The sequence below is a fragment of the Chiroxiphia lanceolata genome, chromosome 4 (genome assembly GCF_009829145.1).
Source record: "Chiroxiphia lanceolata isolate bChiLan1 chromosome 4, bChiLan1.pri, whole genome shotgun sequence".
In the NCBI taxonomy this organism is placed as follows: domain Eukaryota; kingdom Metazoa; phylum Chordata; class Aves; order Passeriformes; family Pipridae; genus Chiroxiphia; species Chiroxiphia lanceolata.
In genome coordinates, this window is record NC_045640.1 from 41,325,974 (window position 1) to 41,350,649 (window position 24,676).

At 38.8% G+C, this 24,676-nt stretch overlaps 1 protein-coding gene across 5 annotated transcripts in view; it reads left to right on the plus strand.

Moving 5' to 3' along the window:
- The first annotated feature begins 483 nt into the window (after positions 1-483).
- MARCHF1 (membrane associated ring-CH-type finger 1) overlaps positions 484-24,676 on the plus strand; it is a 228,733-nt gene continuing 204,540 nt past the window's right edge. For 4 of the 5 annotated variants that reach the window (XM_032686037.1, XM_032686030.1, XM_032686036.1 and 1 more), the window contains exon 1: positions 484-589. The gene's annotated coding sequence lies outside the window, so the exon portion shown is untranslated. The remainder of the gene's footprint in view (positions 590-24,676) is intronic. The other variant, XM_032686031.1, reaches the window with a different exon arrangement.

Here is a 24,676-nt window from a genome sequence, read left to right on the forward strand (position 1 = left end):
ACTAAAGGCTTAGAGATGCCATTTCTGCACAGCTCTCTGAGGGGATGGGGGAGAATCCAGGCGACCACTCCAGTTTTTAATGCGAAGGGAAATAAACCTGCAAACAACTTCTTTGCCTCTCCTCGTCCAGGGATTCCACGTGCGATTTCTATACTTGTAACATATTGATTTTTAAGGCTATTTCACGGGAAAAGCAGAAACGGGAGAGAAGGAAAGGGGGTGAATCCCCTGGCGTGAAAGCTTTGACCACACGGCTTTTTCCCACGTAGTCGTTTCCATTCCAGCGGCCGCCGCGGGCAGAGCCGCCCCTCCCGGCACGGCAAGGCAGGGGGCAGTGGACGGGCGCGGCTCCTCCCGCAGTACCCGGGGGTCTCCGCATGCCTCGGCCCCGCTGCCGGCGGAGGCTGGGCGGGGCGGCCCGGAGCGGTGACATCATGGGGCGGTGCGGGGGGCGGTGCGGGCGGCGGGGCGGGGGTGGTGGCAGTATCGTGCCGGGCGGGAGAAGGGATGGGGCGCTGGGTGCATCTCGGCGGGAGTCCGACCCGCCGCCCCGGCAGCGGGCTCCCCGCGGCACCTCGTCCCGCCGCTGGTGAGTGCGCGGGGGGCGGCGCGGCTCGGCCCAGACCGGTGGCGGCGGGGCACCTGCTGGGTCCCGGGTACGAGTGCTGCCTTTTTTTTTTTTTTTCTTTTTGGGTGGGGGAAATATGGGTAGGGCTTGGTTGGTTGGTTGGTTTGTTGGTATGTTTTTGTTTTGTTGCGGTTTTGAGGTCTTTTTTTGGGAGAAGCGCATCAGGGCATCCGCGCGGGCTCCTGATGCTGCCCCTGGTCCCTCTCCGGGCGGTGCCGGGTGCGGGAGGCACAGGGCAAGGATTCCCGGCAGATCCTGGGCTGGTTTGGCCGCTCCGTCGGGCCGGCGCTTGGGCAGCAGCCGCCCTGGCTACTCCGGCCCCTCGGGGGCGATTTCACACCCTCCTCCGCTTGACACCACCGTAAATGCCGCTTTAATGATCAGGGCTTTCTTAGTAAGTGTGGCATGTCGCGACAAGAGGGAACGCGGGTTTGAAAATCGTGGCGTGGGAACGCGGGCGAACCTGGCCTTTGTTTGTAATCAGTTTTTAAGTGATTTCTTTTTTAGTTGATGCTCTGAATGTGGGAGGGGGGAATAGAAGTACCAGCCTTACAAAAGGGGACACTAAAAGCTGTGGAAATGTGGACGAAGTTGTTCAGGTTCTCAGTGTTGTCAGCATGTCTTGCGGAGACTCACTGGCCAAGGTTTCTCTTTATCTGGCAGTTCTCACTTTTCCTCTTCTTGGGAACACAAGCATAAAATGCCTTATCTCACTTCTTCCCCGTCTTCTTTTTCCTTGTGTTTGCAAGTTGTGGCCAGGAACGAATTGAAAGAAGGGAAACACAACCTTATACTGTAATGTGATTTCAGTTGTCTTCATTGCCTAACAGAAAGGTAATGAACTGCCTTGTATTTCTCCTTCTCTTTGAAATACTGCGAAGTTCAATTATCTTACTGTGTATGGATGGAGATCTGTAAATCTGATAGTTATTGTAGTGTGTTTTCTTAAATCCCTGTGACGGGGCATGGGTTGAAATAAATAGACAAACTGATGTACTACTTGAGAGAATGAGCTTATCTTGCAGAACATTTCCTTTTTAATACTGAACAGCTAATATGTACTCCACCACAGCACTTCATTAAAAAGTTGGGAACTAATTAGCTGTTTCTTACAGCTAGAGTTCCCGATTTTAATTAGAGTTCCTGTCTTCGAGTTTAAACTGATTAAAGCAATGCCAGTGCCACTCTGGTTATTTTCATTGTTTGTTTAAAAAAAAAGGAAAGGAAAAAAATTAGTAGTTTTAAGCTCTTTAAACTTCTTGTTAAAAAACAAACCCTTCTGTTTGGGGTTCTGTCCCTAAGTCTCCTGGGTGTGGGGTGTGAGGAGATGCATGCTGTGTGTATATTGTGTTTGAGAGAGGAAGGAAACTAATTAATGGCAATGAAACTCACAGGTTGGCTGTTCACTGGGTATTGGTTTCAATGGGAAAAGGACAATTTAAAAAGTAAAACTGAAATGTGTTAAATAACAAAGATAGCAGTGGAACCTATGAGAACTCAAGTGAATTTCCCAATGTTCAAACCACATACAAGGGTGTGTTGGAGGCAGTGATAGCAGTTCCTAATAATGGTAAAAACTCTGCTAGTGTCAAATATTACTGACCAAAAGTCTCATGCAAACTTACATAAAGTTGTCAGGATGGTTAAATATTGCTCTCCATTATGTCCTGTTTTAATCTCATGTGCAATGTGCATAGTTTGTTCTGCTGAAGAACAGTTACTTGCAATAGACTTTAAAAAAAAAAAGCAACGTATGGCTCATTTGTGGGTACCCTACTATATTTTCAACAACTTCTTTACCCTTTTTAGGGTTTTGAGAAATTTGCAAATTGATAATTCCCAAGGGAGTTATTTTGCTGATTAGACTTGCATAGTGTCTTTATTCTGAATATTTCACAGCATTCTTGACACTCTTTATGGGAATAATTTAATGTTTTTCTCACATTGCTAAGTACTTGTGACAAGATTTAGCAGTGGGTGCTTTAAAATACAAAAAAATGAAAATTTTCCATGTGGAAATGCACATGAAATGAATGACACCCTTTTAAGGTGCATGGATGGGACAAACCAGCAGTTCTTGAAACTCTCCTATGGGCTGGCAGCTGACCTTGACCTTAACTCTATGAACTTGTTTCCTTTCAATGTTTGATCCAGGCAGCACTGTAATAATCCTCATATTATAACAGAAAGTTCTCTTGACTTTTCTGACATTTAAAGGACATTATTATTGTTATTTCATGAGGACTGAATTCTGTGCAAAGAAAGCTTGTTTGCAAAACCCTTGGTGTTAATTTGATGTTGCTAGATATTTGCATTTAAGGTGCTTGAATTCTCTGGTGTTAGGTGTACTGCCAATAAAACCTGTATAGTCAAATCTAAGTAACTGTGACTAATTTTCCTGTATGTTTGTTAACTACCGCACACATCAACTAATATGATGTCAGCATGGATAATGAGATAAACCGTCTTCTGTATTTTATTTTTATATTTGATGTGGGATTTCTATATGTGACTGCTGCAATTTTTAATATCCTCAGAATAGCTGTCTGATTTAGACAACTGGCTTTTCTCTTGTGGAGGAAGCAAGTTCATGTACTAGGAACACCTATGTGCAAAAATGAAAGCATTTATTAGATATTTTGAAGACTTTATTAGCTAAACAGTCCTGGGAAACCTCACATATGATCTAAGAGGAAAATGCCCAAAATATGTATTATACACTTCCATTGCAAAGGGCATGGAATCATAGATTGGTTTGGGTTGAAAGGGATCTTAAAGATCATCTAGTTCCAACCCCCCTGCTGTAGTCAGGGACATAATGGGAATTGGAAGTTTGGGAAGCATGGGAATTGGAAATTTCTCTGTAGTCTGTGGAGTCTTATTGAAATGGTCCAGCTAGGAGTTGATACATCTACTAGTAGTCTTTTCCGAAGACTACATCTCCTTGTAGTTTTGGTCCTTTTCTCTTTTTCAGTTCTCTCTGGTTTCTGCTGCCACAGCCATGCTGCTGCCAGATGCCTCTTTAATGTTTTTGCTGACTGTTTGCATTACTGCCTTACCCCTTCTAGGTTTTCAGTTTTGATTTTGTTTGGGGTTTTTGTAAGTATATTATACATTCCTTAATCAGGTAGATTTGCTAATTGTGTCCCTGCCTATGGCATGGGGGTTGGAACTAGATGGTCCATGTCCCTTCCAACCTAAATCATTGTATGATTCTACGTAGCATACAAGGCAATGAAATTATATGCCTTGACTTGAAAAAAAATTAGGATCTTTAAAGAGGAACATCTTGTTATGTGAAATTAAATCCAGAATAGCCTCATCATCTTAATAGCAGTGCAAATTCAAATAATGACTTAATAGAGGAACTTAAACCTTTAATATGATGAGAATAACCTTGTTAATTATCAGGGTTAACGAGGTGCATTCCTTTAAAGTGAAGAGAATGATCAGAGGCCAGACAAAAGGATATCTGTTCTACTGGATAGTATTTTTCCAATTCATTGGTAAATGAAAAGGGGATTTTGTTCCAGGAAGGTGTGTGATAATACAGCAATTTATATCAGATTCTTCAGGAAAGAGAAATAAACACCTATTTAAAAAGTAGACTTTATGATGCATTTAAAGCAATTTGAAATGGTAAAATAACTTTACCTGGTTTTGTGTATCCATTTTGATGGCTGCACTACTTCAGCAGGACTTTGATAGACTGGAGAGTTGGGCAGAGAGAAACATAATGAAGTTCAGCAAAGAAAAATGCAGGGTCCTGCACCTGGGGAGGAATAACCCCCAGAACCAGTACAGGTTGGGGGCTAGTGAGCAGCTCTGAGGAGAAAGACCCGAAGGTCTTCATGGATGACAAGTTGACCATGAGCTGGCAGCATGTCCTTGTGGCCGGGAGGGTCAGTGATATCCTGGAGTGCATCAGGAAGAGTGTGGCCAGCAGGCTGAGGGAGGTTATCCTCCCCTCTGGAGAAGGTCCAGCAGAGGGCCGCCAAAATGATTAGTGGTCTGGAGCATGTCTCTTATGAGGAGAGGCTGTGTGAGCTGGGCCTGTTTAGAGAAGACTAAGAAGGGATCTCATCAATACATATAAAGATCTCAAAGGCAGGTGCCAAGAGGATGGTGCTAGACTCTTTTCAGTGGTGCCCAGTGACAGGACGAGGAGTAATGGCCATTAACTAAAACACAGGAAGTTCTAACTCAACGTGAGGAACAGCTTCTCTGCATTTAGGGTGGCAGAGCACTGGAACAGGCTGCCCAGGGAGGTTATGGTCTCCGTCTCTGGAGACATTCAAAACCCACCTGGATGTGTTCCTATGTAAACCTGCTCTAGGTGACCCTGCCTTGGCAGGGGGGTTGGACTAGATGATCTCTTCAGGTCCCTTTCAATCTTAACTATTCTGTGAAGTAATAGCTTGATAGTTTGATAAAGTGTGAAACAATTGTTAAAACTTCATCTTAGTCATTGCGTGCATTTTTACAAAGGCAAGCTGCATGACCTCAAGTTGTCTTTATTTCACTTATAGCAGTGTGGTTGTGCTTGTAGACAAAAAAGAGTAGTCCAAACTCTCAGACATAAGTAGAATAAAATATGTAACTTAAGTCTGGAAGATTAAGAAGGGTACAATGTACTGGGAATGTTTCTACAATTGCCCACCAGCAACTGAAATCAAAGTTTGGTCTATTTGTACCTCCAAATTGACTTTCAGGCAGACAGAGTTAGATGTCAAACATGATTTCTGCAAAAAGAGTATGTTAAATTTGACTGTATTAAAATAGTGGGCAATGTGGGACATGGTGGAAAATGTGGGGTACAAAACATAACAGTCATAACACTGAACAGTTTAAGTACTTCTACAGAGGAGTTTGACAATCTAAAACCAGAGAACAACATTCTTCCTTTTCTGTTTATCTCTATTGCAAATTAAGTTCTTTAAATAAGGTAGTGGTCATTGACTGATTTCCATGTAAGGCTTTCTATTCTTCTCATAGGAATAGTTTCTCTATTCTTTTTTAATATCTTTATAAGTACTACAATTAACTGCTCCCTCATATTGTGTTATGTTTTTTACTTCATGTTGTGTTACATAGCTGTAGAGTGGATACTCTGGGGAAAGGAAATGGCACCATGGTTCTGCAGGAACTTTTGGAAATGTAATCATCATGGCATTTTATGGTTAGGTCTCCCACTGAGGAGATGTAGGGGGCAGCTGTGTATGCCAAAGTTGTTTTGGTTATGCTGCATCACTGAGTGAAAATGTGTTTGAGGTCAGTAGCGTACTAATCTCCGTTTTCCAGTTTCTGCCCATTAGCTGTCTAAAGCAGAGAAGAGATTCCAAACAAAAGTACTGTGAGGGAAAGCCAGGCCATCTTTGCAGTTGTGGGGGCAGTTCCTTGGCCTCCATAGAGTGTAGCTTACATTGTGATGGTTTGATGACTGTGGGTCTCATGGGAGATAGGGTTCTCCCTCCTTTCCTCAAGGTTGTCTTCTCTGGAGTCTTTTCCAGAAGGAAAAAAAAGTACCAATCATGTTATGGAAGAAAGGGACTTAGCATGGAGGAAAGTTTGAAGAGGAAGCCGATTACTAACACATTGCTTCAGAAGTGAAATTGATGTAGCATGAACCAAGTTAGATATGTATTGTAGGGACAAAACTTTGGCATGAGATAAAGTAGTAATAAAATAAGAACTAACATAAGATCTCTGGCCAGTGGAGAAGTGAACTTTTGGAGTTGTCTTCAGACAGGATAAGGGTGTGCATGTGTTCCATGCTGTCTAAAACTTCCTCATGAGAGGAGGCAAAAGGAAGGTCAGGCGCTGATCTCTTCTCTGTGGTGACCAGTGACAGAACCCAAGGGAATGACCTGAAGTTATGTTAGAGGAGGTTTAGGTTATATATTAGGAAAAGGTTTTTCATCCATAGGGTGGTTGGGCACTGGAACAGGCTCCCCAGGGAACTGGTCACAGCATCAAGCCTGCCAGAGTTCAAGGAGTGTTTGGACAATACACTCAGGCACATGGTGTAACTCTTTGGGATGGTCCTGTGCAGGGCTAAGAGATGGGCTTGATGATCCTTATGAGTCCCTTCCAACTCAAGATATTCTATGAATCTGTTTCACAGTTTTAAGGAGAAACCCATGTCTGCTCTAAGACATTGTAGGACTTAAGTGTGATGAAAGGAGACTGAGAGAATAATATGGACTGCAGCATTAATCCTTGTGTATTGCTGGAAACCATCAGCTAGAAGCTCTTTCTATAGCAGAAGGACATGGTGTGAACTCTAGATCTCTGATATTCAGGGTTGGCTCAGTGCAGAGGCAGTTGCAGTGAGCTCTCTGTTGCTCTTGTTTCAAGGACCTTGATGCCATCAACTGGAGTAAGGAAAAACCCTTGCTCAGAAATAGGCTTCAGAGTGAAAGTCCCACGTGCTAGCACAAGTCTAATCATGCTTCCTTGGCTGTAATAAGAAGGGGATGACTATGGTTCCCAAGGGAAGACCTTGTACTTCAACATTTCCAGTATGTGAAACTGGCATCAGGCCGTGTGACCAGTCCTTGCTGCGTAATTTATGAATGCAGGTACATTCCCATTCTGGCCTGTGGTGGATAATGTGTTACATTACATCATTGCTGCTTCAGGCTCAGAGGGCCTGTGCTGCTTCTTTGGAGAGAAACATAAAGCATGGCTTCTGAGTGCCAACCCCCTTCAAAAGATGTCTGCGATCTCCTCACAGGGGTGTGATCTCTTCTATTTAAAGTCTTTCTGCCAAGTACACGTCAGCTAATGGGACTGAGTAATAATTTCAGTGCCATGTAGAAAATTTCTCTATGTAGTAATGGTATCAAATTGTCTTTCTCTGTGCTAGCTTTATTTGTGGGTAAACAGCCTTAAAGAGTCAGCTGATGGGTATGGGTTTTTGTGAAGTCAGATGTTTCCATAAAGCTGGTAAGCATAACTCTACAGGATTGAAAATGTTTACTATGAACCTTCCTTGTTTGTATAGTACCTTCTTAAAACTCAAACAGTAAAATCAATGCCTTAAGTTAGTGGAAGTCCTAACAGGTGATCTGAGGTATTGGATGGAAGGTGGCATACCTGCAAAAAAATCCAAATTTAATTCTGTCTCAAATGCTGATCTTCACAGCTGGTGGGATGCAATATTCTGTGGAGCTGAGAGAAAGGGACTGCCTGTCTATTAAAGGCAAAATGCTTAAAAAAGATAATAGCTCTTTGATAAACTCTTGCTAGAGTGAAGAACTCAACTTTGCAATTTTATATGGTTATGTTGAAGTTGGTAAGCTGGGTGACTTAAGGTAGAGCAAAGCCTAAGAAATTAAAGTCTCACAAATTGTATTTTTCTCTGTCCACACACAGAGGAGAAAGGGAAAAGAAACAGATAACCCTTGAGTGTTTTATTGATAGGTTTATTACATGAACAGTCTCTTGCACTTTGTAACTTTTTTCTAAATTTTTTGAGTCTTTTGAACAGCATTCATAGTAATAGTGTACTGATTTCATTCTGTCCTCCCGTGAAAAAACTTTAGTGCAAACCCTGTTTGGTCAGTGTTTTAAAACAGCCCTGTTTTATTTAAGTAAGAAGATGAGGGCTTCAGTTGCATGTGTTTTGCTTTGAAAGAGAGTGATGTTACAAAGAACAGGTTTTGGCAAGCGGGAAGAACTCTGATGAGAAGTGACAGAATGTGTAAAGGGCAGTTTTTATCCCTACTGAAAAGGTGGTTGAGAAATTTTAAAGAGGAAACGATAAAAAGAATTTTATGGACAGGAAGAGAAAGGTAAGATTGTTGAAAATGGAGAAAGGCCTAAGCAGACTAGAGGAAAACAAACTGCTAAAATCTGAGATGGTGTAGGGCAGAAGTGAAAAGGAGGAGAGAAAATATCTATGATAAGAGAAGATTGATAGAAGTGGGTGAAATGATCTGAGTGGAAAAGTAATGGAAAAAGAAGCAGAACAGAGATACGGAATGAAGGATGATGATCGCTATGTGTGAAATGGGAAAAGAAAATATTGTTTTAAACGTCTGCTGTGTTTAAAATTTCAAAACCCCCTTGTACTAGGGGAAAATATCAGGCCAGTTCTGCAGCCTGAGAGGGGTGAGACTGCTGCAGCTCCATGCCCCAGGTCCAACCAGCAGCCAGGCTGAACACATATTCCCAGTACACATGCACACAGGTGAATGTGCTCCTTCACCCGCTCCAGGTGCTGCACTGCAGACACATGTTCCCATGACACAGCCCAGGCTGACCCTTGCAGCCACTTGCCCCAGTCTCTCTGGTGGCTGGCAGTCCCACCCCAGTTGCTGTGCTCAGCTCCGTGTGCACACCTGCAGAATGAACAGCGCCACTCACCCAGAAAAGAGCTAGAAGGGATTTAATAAGCAGATAGGACAGACTATACTGATCTGGGAGGCAGTGCATGACCAGGCAAGTGACTCAACCAGCAAAATATTTGCATGCAACTGGCCCTTTTTATCCACTTACTCCTCTAGTTTCTCATGCTTGTTCCTCCCTAAATCATGTGAATCCATCTCTGTTCCTGCCTTTCGCTCCTCCTGTAAACATCCCATAGCAAGTCTTGTGCAATCCCTGAGTGCCCTTCCCCTACATCTCATAATGTGTCCCACACCCCTGGGCACTCATATGATGGGTTTAACACCTGGACAGTGTGACTAAGGCTCTCCTGTGATAGCCCTGGGAAGAGTCTGGATGAAGCCTCCCTTCCTTCCAAGTCCCTAATTTGTGTTCCTGCCTGTCATTCTGAAGCCCTGTGGTCCTTGAGGCTTGTAGAGAGAGTTCTCTAATGGGCTAATTACTCCTGTTGTGGACCTGGGAGAAGATGGGCAAGGTATTATTTGTGTTCCCCCACCTGCCACTGTCTCCCTGTGCTCCTTTGTTGGGGTGCAAATGAGCTTTTATCATATAGTCTAACGGTATGCAACCATCTTCATTTGCTTATTGGAATTTTACAGAGTAAAATGATGATAAAAATATTTTGTTAAATAATATGTGGGAATGAAAAACATGTAATTCTTGCTGCCTCGTTTGGCTTTATGCTGTGGAATACAAATTGCATGACGTGTGAATCTAGTCAAGTTAGATTTTTATTTTAAAACTTGAAAGGGATTATTCTTCAGTTAAAGGACTAGTCAGTAGCAATAAGCTACAGTATGGTTTACAACATTACTTAAACATCTGTGAGGAATCCAGATAATGATAATTGTTAAAAAAACCAAAAACCAAGGGAGTGCTTTTGATTGCCTGTGGTGATGTTGTACCTAATTGAATGGAACTCATTTTTTCTCCAGAATTGCCAATAGTATTTCTGTATATGTCTTTCAGAACTTAGGCTACTTCTAAAGGCTGTAACCATTATAATTACTTCTTTTTAAACCACAGTTAAGCATATGTGTGTTCTGCAGAGCCATCATTAAGATACACTTGAACTCATGAAAGAACAACTGTATTCATCATCACAACTAAGTTTTTAGTGCCTTAGGACTGGAGTCAGGAGCTTGCACAGAGAAACTATCAAGCTGAGTTAGACCTTGCAAAGGGTATTGGAGCAAGGAGCACAAAGTTCATCAGATGTGTTTCCAAGAGTGGGAATGGGAAACATTAAAAGTCTAGGTTTGTCTAAAAACTTCACTGTGTGCCATGTTTTACAGAAGTAATTCCAGTTGCCTGCAGGAAAAGATGTAGTGTACTTTTTTTTTTTTTTTTTTTTTTTTTTTTTTTTTTTTTTTTTTTTTTTTTTTTTTTTTTTTTTTTAAGGGGGAAAAGTTAATCCAGGGAATTGCAGGATTATGGTTTTGACGTCAGTGTTAATCAAGTTCTTAAAGTGCTTTTGTAGGAAGGGGTATTTCTGTGTATAATAGTAAAAGAAAATTAGAAAAAGGTATTAGGAATTTATCGAGGAGACTGATACTGTAAGGAAGTGTGACTGATTAAGGGCCCCTTTGCCTCAGCTGTGCTTATATAGCTGTCTTTATAGCTAAACTGTAAATAAGATCAATTTTGTTTTTAAGAAACAAAATGTAGTGTCAACCTTTTTTGACTTGTATTATGTCATTATTTGGAAGCTTGACTTCTATGGTAAAATGAAATGTATAGAGTAAGTACTGTATAAATGTGTGGGGATAATCACATGGAAGGAATTACTTGGAATGAGGCAATGCTGATAGGAGACGAAATAACCGTGTTGGCTGTGTATAAATTTACTGTAGAAATTAGAGTTTCTAATCAATAGAATAGTCTCCCAACTGAAGGTATTTTATTTCAAACCGTATCTTACTGTGTTAGAGTCTGAGATTTATGAAGAAGTTTTCATAAAGGTCATGAGATGCCTATCAGAACAAGGAACTAAATTCATGGAGCAGGGAACTCTTTTTCTGTAGTATTTTCCTAAAATAAAGTGAACCAGTATAGTAAAAGCATATGTTACAGCAGATGCAGCTCTCTGTCCATGGTGGTGTTGGGAAAGGTTTTCAAACAAAAGCAACCAGTTTCAACAACTACAGCAAAGTGAAAACAATTTGGAGGTAACATCATTTTCCTTAGAAAGGCAATGGAAATTTTAACATGTGGAAATGTTAAATTTCTAAAAAAAACTAGAAAAGAGCTTTCTTGGGTAAAGTTCTGAAGTAGATAGTTGAAATGGTAGTTTAAGAATGTGATAAATGATGGATACTCTTCTTTTATCCTAATAATCTATTTAAAGTCAGGATTTCTTGATATATGACACTGGTCATTGTTACTTACACCTTTTGCTGGGCTTTGAACTCCCTGTGTGATGTCTGCCAGTCTTTTGAGTAGAAATTTTTGAAGTTTTCAGCAAGGTCAGAGAGCTGAGCTGGGGGGCAAAAGATAACTGTCAAATGCAGTTGAAAACTTAATATACTGACGTTTCAGGATAGGGCCCTTGAAACAGAATAGATTAATTCTTGTCTGAGGAATGAGTTTCTCCCCTTCCTCAGAAGATTTAGTTGCTTGTGGAAAATAGTAAAGCTCAAAAACACCTGTTTTTGTGCTAGGAAGACCTAGACTTTATTGGCTAAAACCTCTGTAAAATTTAATGGCTGGGCCAAAGTGGGATTACCCTGAAATCACAGACGTGAGTCCTTCAGTCTGTGGGAGATGAGGGTGTTGAGCAGCCCAACTGACCCTTGCTGTTTGCTGCCCCAGAGCTCTGGAAGAGAAAGCTGATTAGAAGTAGGAGTCCTGCAAAAGCAAAACTAGGAGGAGAAAATAACAGGGAAGGGAACAAACCCAGAGAGATGAATGCATGAAACCTGAGGAGTCAAACTGTAGGATGGGGAAGTGATATTCAGAGTCTAGGCTGGAAAAATGATATGTGCTAAAAAATAAGAATTGATCTGGTAGGATGTGATTCAGAAAGGATACTAATGAGAGAGAATAATAAGGAGCTAGTTAACAAGAACATCAGCTCAACACAGCATGTGTGGTTTGAGATGGTGAAGGCAGACAGGCAGGTGTGCCCAAATGAAACCAGGTTGATATGCTAGTGTGACAACAGTGTAGACAAAATGTCCCATTAATTTGAGTTATTGATCACACAGGTGATACCACCTCATCACTGTTACCTACTTTGGCTATTACAGCAGACCCCAGTTGCTCTGCAGGTTTTTGGTGTATGTGGGTATGTATTACAGATGTGTATAATACCTTTTTCCATACCTTTTGTCCCCTTTCTAGAACCGTTGCTCAAAATTTTGATGTACTGGGGATAAATCTGACCTGTATGACATTTTTATCTGTAGAACTCTAACCTCATTTTATACTACACAGTGAATACACAATAGGGGAGGAGGATCTTTTGTAGTTAGGCAGCTAAACGTTGCCCGGGATATATGGCGTATATCCTTTTCTACCCACATAGGTCCTGTTTGATGCTAGACCTATTTTTTATTTTTTAAAGTTTGTTTATTTATTCATTTTTAATTTTTTTTATTTGCAAATGTGTATTTTCACTGTGTCATTCTTCTCCTTTTCTGAAAGCCAGGATCTGATCTGCAGAAGAATTAGATGATTAGGAATTTTAGTGCTTGCTTGCTGTAGAGACTGTACAGCTCTGTATGTTAGTGTCTGGAGATATTTCTGAGCCAGGTATCATGTCTACATTTAAAAATGTTCAGTATTATTCAGGAAATGACATTACATTGTAATGGGTACCTTTTGGTTTAGCAAATTTGCAGAAGAGAATTCTGCTCTCAGTTTTAATAATTTAGCCTCAGACCTAGCTTCCTACTTAAATATTACTGGGGAGTAGTGTGAAGCTTACTCCAGTTCTCTTTCTGCTTCACTCTGTAGTGTTATGGTCTCCATAGGACTGCAGCTGTATGAGTTTTACTTTTATTCCTCTGAAATAGTTATTACAGAGCTGGAATGTTGTCCATGCCTTAATGCTCTGTTGGCTGTGCAGTTCCATAATGGTGCTTCATACATTATGTTGTCTGCAATTCCCTGTGCAATCGTCTCAGTTGTTGTGCATTACTTTAAATGTACAGAGAGAACGCAGATACTTTGCTGGAAATGGGAAAAAAAATCTGGGTTTTTTCCCTCCAGATATTAACTTTTCAATTTCACCTTTAGTTAAATAAGAATCGAAGCCTATTTTTGGATCTCTAAATTACAACTTTATGCCTCACTATCTCTACATAATCCTGTTGAAGTGTGCAAAAGTTCGTTGTTGCAAGGGCAGTGAATTATGCTCTTCTGTGCTGACAAACTAATAAGAATTATGACAGACAATGTTACTTTTTGGGCTAATAATAAAATAGTTTATTTCATGAAAGAACAAATAATATAACAGACATCTGAGAGCATGGTCATTAAAATTGTCTGAGGAAAAGGTTTCTTTTCTTAATGTTATGAACAAAAAAAAATAAAAATAAGAATAAAAATGCTGTTTAAAGTATAATTAATATCCTGTGTGATATTTGCATTTTAGGATTATTTAAATCACTTTCCAAGGGGGAAATACCACTAAACAGATGATGTCTTGCAAAATTGACAGAGAAACTAGGCAACTTCTGGTAGTGTTTAATTGTTAGTGTTCTGGGAGAGCACCAGTCAACCAACAGATAGATCCCTCAACTTTATAGAAATACAAATAGATTGACTATTGACATCTAAACAGCTATATGCTACTCCTGCTTGACTTTTTCTCTTTATTGCTTTAGAACACAGAGAGATTAATAATGTTTTTTGATCACAAAATATGTTATAGAAATAAATTAATTTATGGTAAGTTGTTGTAGAAAAACATGTTCTATATTTTCTTAAACTATTTATAAAGTAATTTTTTAAGGAAAGATTTTTAAAAATAATTGAATAAGTTTATAATTAAGAGAACAAAGGGATAATGTGGGTTTACTTGCCTAGGCTATAAAATGTCAACATGAAACAAGATGTATCTTCCCTAAACAGGCACATTTAACTTAAAATTCATGATCTTTTTTCCTTGATATTAAAAAAACCCCACAACTGCAGTTATCCAATTCTCATCCATCTTTTTTCTTTTCCCCTTGGTAGAATGATTTCTGCAGCTTGTGTTGCATAAAATAGTGTTAAGCAATGCTTATTATAAGCCAGGAAGCCTAATGAAATATTTACACGAACATTTAACTAACAGACATAACTTTTAAGATTTAACAGACCACCTGCTCTGCAACTGAAATAGAGCAATGCTGTTTTTGAAACTAGTTAGTTATTTATGGCTAAGGAAACATCCTGGATAGAGCTCCCAGAAAGTTGTTTGCTCATCCCATTGATTCTTTTAAGCCTTTTAAAAAAATTACTTGACAAACCATAAGGCTTCCAGAAGAAAAAGAAGAATGGGGGTGGGGGGAGAAGGAAGAGGAACAGAAGGAGAAACTGGTAAAGAAATGCAGTCTAGAGTAGCATTCAAGAGTACATTCTCTTAATAAAGGTCAAATCTTTTGCACCTCCACCTTATTTTAATAGTCGACTAGTTTAATACATTGTTCTTCTCCCCATATTCAGAGCTGCTTGTGCTCTACCTTCAGTCCAGAAGCTGCATAATGCTCTGTTACTGTCACTGTTACCCAATTTGCTGGCTCTTTTTCACGAGCCTGATTAGCAAAAACACAGCTAGTGCTGGCTCTGGAGCAGTTTGTGTGTATTCGTCCACGTAGATGGTTTTTGTGTGAAGGGGCATGTGCTAAACTGAAGTAAACCTCAGCCATTACTGTGATTAAAAATATCACCAGTTTAACTGCTGGCATCTTTTTTCCAGCTATGGAAGTCTAGGAGTAGACAGCCATATCAAAATATTTTTGACTGTATCTGTTCCAGCAGGAACTTTATCGGAGTGAAATAGATACATCTTTCAAGTATAACATCAGATAGCAACTAAATGCAACATTTTGCCTTACAGGGGTGAGTCTTCCTTGTCAGACACAGTTGCTACACTTCCATTTTTGCATTTAAAATTGTTATCAAGTTTGTTCAGTCTGTGACAGTGGTATGGCCTTTCCTCTGTACTTGTCTCTAGAATGAGATGAAATGAGATACAAGGAGTTAGAAGTCAATGCTGTTTCAACAGCTTTGATACAACACATACCTGTTTTTTTTGTAAGTTCACCTGCTCAGACAGGCAATGAAGAAAAGCTTCAAAATCTGAATAGTCACATGGGTTGAAAGACTCCAAAGAATTAAATACCTAGATATATACCCTTGACAAATTAACTGTTAGGCAGTAAGTGTGGAATTACAAACAAACTTACATATTCGTATTTTCACTCGGACTGGCCGCTTCTGTTGTGAATATGAAAATGAAATAATTTTTTTTCTGGTAAAATGAAAGTAATTGTTCTAAACTAGACCTGAGAGGGCTGATCTTCTTCACAGGCAAGGAATGTAAAATATCCTCCTGCTAGATCAATTTTTTTTTTTTTTTTTTTTAATGCTGAAGCAATGAAGAGCATGCCTTCCATTTTTTCAGTTGGCTGATGGTTACCCCTACTGTCATGTAGCTACTATATTAGTATGACATATAGCAGTAATTACACGATAATAGTAACTACGGGGGAAAGATTAGCTGTCATACTCTGCAGGACTGTACAGGTAGTGTTATAAGTGGCTGCTCTTTCTCTTGGTGGACAATTGTAGTGTCCTCACCGGGCAAACACACCAAGCCTTTCTCAGCTTCGAGGCTGGAATAAACAGGCACAAATACCATGCATCTTACAGGACATGATTAGAATGTTTCCTGTCTTGAACTTTGTGATGCTGAAAAAGTGAATATTGTGCCACAGCTCTCATTACTACTGTGTTAAGCAAGGTCTGGTTTTGACAATAGTCCAGTTGAACTAACTTACTGCTTATTTTTGGCATAATATTCAAACTGTTAGACAGCAAGTGATTTTCTCTGGCTTTCAGTCAACATTTTAAGCTTAGGCTTTGTGTTTTGTCCTGTAGTGAATGCTATAAGGATTGCAGAACTGGCAGGTACTGCAAGTACTTGGAAATAACAGAGGCTGTTTCAGGTAGCAAAACAGTTGACAATTGTGAGTATTTCTGCCAGGAAACATTGGTTCTCAGTTAGGGAATGTTCTGCAACAAAAAAATCCCCTGAATGGTTTTATTTCTAGGTTGGAAATTGTTTGACTGAACCCATACCTTGTAAAGAAAGCAATAAAAAATGGTTAATGTAGAGTTTTTTTGAAAGACCTGGTGGTCTAATCCCCTTTCTGCACATCAGTGTTTGTTTACTTACTGGAGGATTTTAGAATCAATTTAATGTTCATTGAGACTCACCTACTTTTGCCTTGATTCTCTGTTTCATCTTTCTATGGTTATTTTGGGTCAGAAGATATCTTCCTTCAAACTTCCTTCAAAACTTTCCTAATTTTGTTATTTTAGGTGCTGTATAGTAATTAGTTGTATTTGCTGAGAACCTATGTTCTCAGTGGAAAGCATTAAATGTGAAGCTTGCTTGTTAGCTGTTGAAAGTATGCATAGTTGATAAACAGTTGCTGCACAGAATACTGAAAACATTTTCTTTAGGAAGAAGGATTCCCTACCTACATATCAATATTAGTGTTGTGGAAAGTCCTGAGCACATAGTTGTCTCTCTGGTTCATGGCCAAAATCAAGACAGAGGAGACAAATGCTGTAAAGACAGGAAGTAAAACTATTCTTTATGAGGAAAAATATAAGCTGTTATCCATAAAGATACTGTGTGTTGGTATTTAATTATCCCTTGGAAACATACCCACATGGTACATTGTCATAATGAAAGACTAAAACCTACAGTTTATGGAATAATGGAGAATGGTCTTTGCAGATGGACATCAAGAAAACAGAACTTAGATAAACTCAGCTCTTGGCCCTGCACAAGACAACTTCAAGAATTGCACCATGTGCCTGAGAGCATTGTCCAGATGCTGGTTTTGATGGTCATCAGCTTTTGGCTTCTTTGCTGGGATTTCCAGGAATATGACAGTTTGTGCTGTTTGTGATGGCTTGACATACCTTTGCTAATAGTTTTTAGAGATCTGTAATAGGTATATCAGGGTCGGTATGAATGAAGTAGAAATGGTGTGTTTAGCAAACAGAAACAGCAGAAGTATTAAAAGAAAAGAATACTTCATTTGGGTTGAGACCAGGATACCCTCTGGAAGAGCAAGTGACTTGTCAGTGAAAGCTTGTTATGTGCACCAGTACTTTTCCTACGTGCCCAACAGACTAACAGGCTATAGACCATATTCCAAATGAAGAAAAACAGAATAGGAAACAAACTGGCCTAAGATTTATGGAGATTTAGTGGTTTGGTGTGGAGGATCACCCCACAATGGCTCCTGGCTCCTAAAAGCTATGAAGATCTGTCCAAGAACTGTTTTGTTGTTGCAAGTTCAGAATAAAACCAGAAACATTGTGAGGATTTGACAGCTGGTGCCTCTTGTCCTTTTTGTTGTGCACAGGTGATCCTGGCATCTAGACAGACGTGTCACTTGTGGGTAGGTGAGTTTGAGATTGGGAGTGAATGAAATCTCTGGAAGGATGAGTATGAGTGCGATATTTTCAAATTAATATCTTCTCCTTTTGTAAGAGCTGATGTAGAAATTTGCTGCATAGCTTTCCCTACTACCCGTTTTATGCTGAAATGAAACCTCTGTCCACTCATAGACTGGAACAGCCTTCCATTTCCTTGTCAACATGAGAACTGTTGGTAGGCTTAAGAGGTGTCAAAGGAGGAAACAGGCTAAACCAGTTTGTGGTTTAGAAAAGTCTTGGGTATTACCAGAGTACTAAAATTTAGTCCATAAATGAAGAATGAGTCAGAGGGGAAGGAAAAAGCCTGGATTGGGTTTCTTACTGAGTATCTTGTATTAATTAATTTATTTTTAATATAAACATCTGTTTTTATTTTTTATTGTAATATATCAACATTATCAATAATAGTAAATTAATGAAATTAAATTTTAAAATAGTGTATCAATGTATCAACACTACTAATAATTATTTTTAATACAGGCAATTTCGAGTGGTTATACAGGATCCTCAAAGGTACCAGCATCCTTTGATGTGATTAAGAAGCCTTGAGAGTGCAGGAGGCTGTTTGACCTTTGCTCTCCGTGGCTATTTCAGCACCAAAATGTGGCATTATCACTGTTGGGTTCCCTTTTTTCTTAAGAGAGGTGTTATCACTGATGTTACTTTCAGAGGAGATAATAAGCAGAAAATATAGAGAACAAATAGGAGGCAGTAAGAAGAAACTATTTTTATAGAGTTCAGGCAGTTGTCAGGAACAAGCCTGGTAAGCAAGAGGTATTTTGCAAGCCAGAAGAATAGCCGTATGGCACATGCTATATTTTTGTGAACTGCCTTTTCAGACTGAAGAATGTAGGCATCAAGATAAAACATTTGTACTTCTGTAGTTGAACATGTGTTATAGTCAGTATATGTTCAAGCTTATGCAGCAAACCAGTGGGAAAGACTGCGTAAGAGACAAATAGACTTGTTGTCTAGCAGGTTTGTTTAGGTTTTTTGTAGAAGGTGTTGCTATTTACATTTTGTTTGTGTTGTATCTTTTTTGAATGTTTAGTAGACTATAACATGGTACTCTTTGTGCCTGGAACCATGTTGTTTTCCAGGGCCTTGTATATAGTGTAATTAACTCCCTAGAGTGAAAGAGGGAAATTCTTGAATGTGCTACTTGATAAGAGCTATGCAGACCTGTAGGAAGAGTAGAAAGAGAAACAGCGAAGTACCCGATTGCTTCTATGTGCCCCTACAGCTTGGCTGGGGAAGAACCTAGGTTGTTAAATTGAGCAATGCTTTTAAAACAACCCCCCAAACTTTCCTTATCTTATTCTCTAATCTTTATTGGAAGCCTTCTTTAAAGTAATTGTGACTTTTTGTTTTGGCTTTTTGGAAAAAATATCATAATTGATTAAACTTAGTGGGTAATGATACTGAGTTGCAGACATACTAAATGTTTTTTAAGACATCTTTTCCTAAATGTTTATGTAGCAAACCTGGGACTTGTTTTGTGTGCTCTTTTTGAAGTGACACGATTGGAAGCCGTGTGGTAATTTCACTGTATTAATACTTTATTTGGATTTTATTTTGTATAGAGATGGTTTGGATTTCTTAGTTTCTGAGGGGGAGTGGAGCTGAATCAATGAGCTGGGAATAGCAAGAAAATAATGCCTTATTTCATGTTTACAGAAGTCGTGCCTCAGGTGAAACTATTGTCTTTAATTTACTTGTTGAAAGAAGTGGTGCATTTTAAGGGTTAACCTTTGACTTAAAGCTGGAACTAAAGTCTGTCCAATGAAAAAGCTGCTAGAAATGAAAGGTCATACAAAATGCGATGAATTTTTGAACTCCTCAAGAACGATTTCTCAAAGTACTGTAATTCCCTGTTGATTTGCCTAACCAGAGAGACATTTCTGTCACTGTTCACTGAACACAGTTTTACTTATCTCCATGCAAATATAAAAATTCTAAGCAAAATACAGCTTATGGAAACAGCAAACAGCCTAAACAAATGGTCTGTTTGATTACTTATGAAATATGTCAAATTGGGTCAAAAATTTTATCAGCTTGAATCAATTCAGTAACAGCTGATGACCTTGGATATATTATTTTCCTTCCTGTTTCTTAGCAACAGGAAACTTCTGTGCAGGATGGCTGCTTAATGCCCTATTCTGTTTTGGAAGCTTTTATACCTAAAGAAGAACAGATGGTCTAAGGAAATTTTATTTGTCACAATCAAGATAGGGAATATCTATAGATTATTTTTTCTCATTTTATTGTCCTGCACTTACAATTACAAAGTATTTCCTTGATGAAATACCATCAATACCAACAATTTCCTTGATGGTTGTAAAAAACTTTGGTCAGGAACAAAGAATAAAAGTAACAGTCTTCAGATGCTACAGGTTTGGTTTTCTGTTTTTTGTTTTTTTAAAGTCATGATGCTTAAAAGTACATGTGCTCTTACATCTGTGATTGCATTCATAATACCAAGTGGGAGAATATGTGTAATTATATTCCTTAAGTGATGAACTGTTCTTGAATAAATGAAGAAAGCACTATCTACGATGTGATTTTGTTCACTGGCATTTCCTTAATCACTCTCAAAATCTATCATGTGATGTGGTTTCCTTTCTCCTTTTTTACAGATTCCAAAAGTTCTTTACATTTCAGTGTGAAGAATCTTTTTTAAAAGGTTACTTTTATGTGACTTAGTGTTCACAAAAATATGATGAATCTGTAGCTTTTAAACACTATGTTGTAACACAGAAGAAATAATCTTGGTTGTTTTTCTAATGGTGTGAAACTTCTTCCAAAGAAGCAAGTTAAATGCTTGTAGGAGACTGGATAGTCTTGATTTTTTTCTACATTAACTAAAATAAGTATACAGCAGCCTTGATTATGACTTTATTACAGGCACCTGTGAATAAAAGACTAAGAAGACATGTTCTCTTCTAATTCTTTCTCAAAGTGCTGTGTAGTACCTTTCCTTCCTTGTTCCTGAAGTTCCTCATGCAAAGAGAAGTAGCTTCTCTCCATGACTTAGTTGCTGTCTTAAGAATCATCCTGTAATGATGCTTATAAATGCCTGACAGGGAAGATGTCTGGTTCTCTGTGATTTTTGGTTTGTCATGGAGAACAAGTCTTGACATGCAAGTTCTGATTAGCAGGTAGAGCTTTTTTAGCTGCATAGTGTGATATGAGACTGTCTTCCATCATGAAACCTCCTCAAAATCTTATGTCCCTGTTGCCGTGTTTCTGTGTTGTCATAGGGCTGTCATGTTTTAGGAACAGCACTCCTTAATTTAGTGTCCCCCACTGAGACTCTCCCAGCAGATGCTGCTCACTCTCTCCTCTCCTGTCCACTCCCCCTTCCCAATCCAGGGATGGGGTTGAGAACTGGAGGCACAAAAAGGTAAAAATTACTGGTTGAGATAACCAGATTTACTGGGAACAGCAATGAGATAAGAAAACAAACAGTGACAGCAACAATGCTAATAACAAAAGTGTACAAGGAGAGGATGATCTACATGCAAAAATACTCACCAAAGCCCAATGTGACATGACCACAGTCAGTGGCACCCCACCCTGATCGCTCTGTCTGCCAGGCTTGCTCCTGAATGAAAACCATGCCCTTTCTTCGTGGAAGTGAGAGAGTCCCCTTTCCCTGCCCCAGGCCGTGACATAAGATGGTATCTAATAACACAATGTCTTGGCCACACCCCCTCCCCTGACCTGGGCCAGAACTAGGACAGTTGTGAGCTACCATATTTTAAGAGTTAGCCTAGAAATATTTCTACTTGCAGCTTCTGCTTGGTGCAAGAAAAGAGAACGTCGTCTTTTTTAGTTCCACTAAAGTAAAATTTTTCTGACTTCACACATTTTCACATGAAATATTTTGAAATTAAACTGAAGCGTGGAACTTCACTATCTCTTTTACACCTTCAGAGAGGAGCTCTTCCATTTTGTTGTGCCTCCTTTCCTTGTATTTTGGTTGGACTGAATAAAATCTAGAGGTTTATGTTTTGACATATTCACCCCCATCCACTCCCTCATTTCTGGATTTTACATAAAAATTAATTTGAAGCCTAAAACAAGCTCGTCCTCTAAAAACAATAAAACTCTTTGCATAGGAATGTTTTGTGTCTCCCAGAGAATCCTTCCAAGCCTTGAATCTGTTATCAGTCATACATCTGGTGATGGCATGTTTGATCCAGAGAAGAAAGAGGTATGTTTTGAAGCATCATTACTGTGGCTGCAGGGAGTCTCCAAAGAAAACCAGGAAAGAAGGAGAGAAAAGGTGAAAGTAGGAAATATTTTGTTTTAATTTTTTTCTTCTTTCTGTTGTCTTTCCCACTATGTTTTAAAAGGAATGATAGCAAAAGATGTCTTTTACTAGGTACTTCATCTAATGTTAAAAATAAGCTTTAGTTCTTGAGATCTTTCATGGAAAATGGCCACATGAAGCTGCTTGAATAAGTGAATTGCCTAGTACATTATCTTGCTCTTCTGTGGTTTTGTCTTTCTGAGAGTTAGCTCATTAATGAGAGGAAAGGTGATGAATCTCTAGACTGTTATTATATCTGGCTCTTTTATGCAGAAATGATAGCCCTCCATATTTTAGTCTTTGTATGACTAAGATCAGTCTAGAAAGGAAGAACTCTTCAGTCTTAGTGGAGTATTGTCACAAAGCACATATGTGAACTTAGAAGGCCTGAAAAAGTAAAAATTTGAAGGATTTTTTTTTTTCAGGAAAAAAGACCTCCCTTATTTTTTTTTTCGGAGTTAAAGTTCTTTATGAACGTTTTATTGTGTAGTACTCAAGCACATCTGAATAGTGTGAGTGGCAGTGAGCATGTCTGCTCATCTGTTATGTTCACTAATAGATCTCCGTATTATTTAACTGAATCTCAATAGTTGCTAAAGGAGTTCAGGATTTTGAGTGGTTCAAATCACATATTAGCTGAGAATTTAATTTGATCACTGTGAGTGCTGCTAGAACTGACTACTAGTGAAATCAAGTTTATGATTGTGTTTTTCAAAAAATGATTTCTTGCTGGGACAGGTGGTGTTTGTTTTTTTTTTTTTTTTTGTTGTTGGTGGGTTTTTTTTGTGGGTTTTTTTTGTTTTGTTTTGGTTTTTTTTCATTTTTGAGTAAAGCAGCAAATTTGTGCCATTTCAAAAGACTTGACAGAAGGTGTGAGTGTACTCGAGTTCTGAACTATGTAGAAGAACAAACTCATATCACTATAACTGTCCAACACAGATTACTGTTTCCTGTTACATCAGTCTAATTGTATGTGCCTTTCTAAGGCACAAGATAAGCCTTTTATGGACACAGAGTCCTCATTTGACTATGACAAGTGATGTATGGGCTCTCACCTGTTGGTTCACTAAACTTCAGTTCCTCCTTTTCCTTTCCTGTTCTTCCTCTTTCTGGTCTTGCTGAGTCAATAAAAAAAACAGAAAACCCCCAAAGCCAAACATTAAAAAAAAACCCAAAGAAATTACACCTAAAAAACCCCACAGCCCCCACCCCCAAACAGAACACAACCAACCAAGCAAAACTCACCATAACAGAAGAAATAAACCCCTAAGAGCTTATTAAAAGTCTTGCCCATTACTATTAAGATAAATTCAAAATTAGGAGGTTGCTTCTGCATGAGGTTGGCAGTTTAATTTATATCAATGCATAAACTCAAACCAACCAGATCAAAATGCTAAAGAAAAGGAGAATATGGATTGATATAACTGTAGCATCTAGAGCACATTCTTTTCTTTTCATGTGTTATATTGCTCTTTAAACATGTTAATTCCTAAGGTGACCCTTTCTTACTTTGCTTATTTTAGATTTCTTAATCAGGAATATAACCTACTCCCACTTGCCTCTATAAAAATAACCTGGTGGTGTCACAGTTCACTTTTTAATTTGAAAAACTGGACACCATATGTAATCCATTGTAATATAACTCATCTGTCACATTCCCTTTGACTAACGTACCTTGGCATCTGTTAACTGGGTCTTGATAGATGTCATCATGAATGGAGTTTTGGATTCCTAATTCATGCTTCATTTTCCTGTATCAAGCAGACAAAACTTAGCTTGGTCTTGTTGAGCATTTTGTCCAGAAGAGCAAATATAATACTAGTAGTGTCAACAACAATAACGAAAAAAAGGATCCACTTTATTGATGCAGGTATATATTTTTTTTTCTGAATTCAAGTTCTAATTTGTTCTACATTATTTGAACTCAGTGTAGGCAAATATTGTTTTATCAAGCTGTTTGTTGTTCCAGATGTTTCATAATTTGGTTTTAACCCCTGCCGCCCCCAATTCCTCTTTTCATTCTTACATCAACTTATTTCCATATTATTGTCATCTCATGTCATGTAGCTTTTCCCCTTGTAAAGATTTATGAATTTTTTCTTGTTGTTCAATCTCAAGTTTAGGAAATCATGAATTCTTCGCAGGTACTCATACCATATGATCTTGCATGGTTATTTAGGTAATATAAAACAAATATAATGAAAATGAGAGCATTTGTAATTTGTCTTTAAAGCTAGATGTGGCAACATAAACCTGCAAGCATTTGATTTTCTGCAGGTGTCTCTGAGCAAGGCTATCAGATATGGATAAGCAGCAATTTCGTGCTATAAAATTAGATCATAATGTTACTAGCATGTGGTGGTCTGTTGGAAAGTTTTATAATACAAAAGCTCCTAGAACCCTGTCTGGAGAATGTTTCAAATTAAGTGTACCTGTGTTGTCCATTGCTGCCTATACTTTCAAACCTTCTGCTTCTCAGAAATGTAAATGCAGCATGTCTGTCAAACTTTATAAGATAAACATATTCATTGTTTTCACACATTCTATTCTAGTTCTGATAAAAGCATCTGAGGCATTTGTAGCAGCTCGTTAGACTTTTCAGAACCAGTGTAACCCTGTACTCCCTTGTTTTCACCTGCGCGTGAGATAAAATAGGTGGTTGGTTTTAAATAAGC